Raw genomic sequence first — 842 nt, 5'->3', positions numbered from 1 at the left:
CTTTTCTTAGTTGCATAAGTGCATTCATCATTCCTTTATATTGTTGTTGCTGCAGAGGTGTCTGTACAGCCGAAGAAAAAAGAAACTCATCATATAAACATCTTTGTCTTCTTGTTAATTCACATTTTATTATATGTTCATATTTACTCGGCATTTGTTTTTCTACATTTTTTTTTAATCGACGCAACAAATAAGGGCGCAGCACCTGGTGTAGTTTCTGAACTAGTTTTTGGTGTTTTTGTATTTTTTTTTTTTCTATTGCAGATGTTAATGGTAAATCAAACCATTGTTTAAAGTTTTCATGTGAAGAGAAGAGAAAAGGCATCAAGAAATGCATAAGAGACCACAATTCAATAATATTATTTTGTAGTGGGGTACCGGTGAGTAGCAACCGATGACGAGAAGAAAAAGTTAATAAAGTTTTCCATCTTTTTGATGAAAAATTTTTTATATTTTGCGCTTCATCTAAAATTAAAAAAATCCAATTTCTTCTTTTTAATATAAATGCATCTTTTACTGCAGTTGTATAGCTTACAATACAAACATTGAATGCATCTTTTTTCATCCATTTTTGTCTTTTTTTCTGTCTTTCTGCTGCTGAACCATAATATACTAAAACCCTAAACCCAGGCAAAAACTTTTTAAACTCTAATTCCCAGTTTTCGAGTACACTTGTAGGTACCACCACCAGGTGAGGTCCCCATACACCCCGTTCAAGCGCCATCTTCGCTAGTAATGCAATACTTTGTATCGTTTTCCCTAAACCCATTTCGTCAGCTAAAATACAATTAGCGCCAGCACAATGCAAACGAAACAACCAATCTACACCTTCGGCCTGATAC

General features: G+C 33.8%; 1 protein-coding gene across 1 annotated transcript in view; it reads right to left on the bottom strand.

Annotated features, from left to right (window-relative positions):
- EMH_0029150 (SNF2 family N-terminal domain-containing protein, putative) overlaps positions 1-842 on the bottom strand; it is a gene marked incomplete at both ends in the record, with an annotated part of 8,864 nt that overhangs the window by 2,005 nt on the left and 6,017 nt on the right.

This window comes from Eimeria mitis, genomic scaffold (genome assembly GCF_000499745.2).
Source record: "Eimeria mitis Houghton genomic scaffold, Emh_scaff1090, whole genome shotgun sequence".
Taxonomy (NCBI): Eukaryota; Apicomplexa; class Conoidasida; order Eucoccidiorida; family Eimeriidae; genus Eimeria; species Eimeria mitis.
The sequence above is the reverse complement of the archived record's forward strand: the minus strand, read 5'-3'. Positions and strand labels throughout refer to the sequence as shown.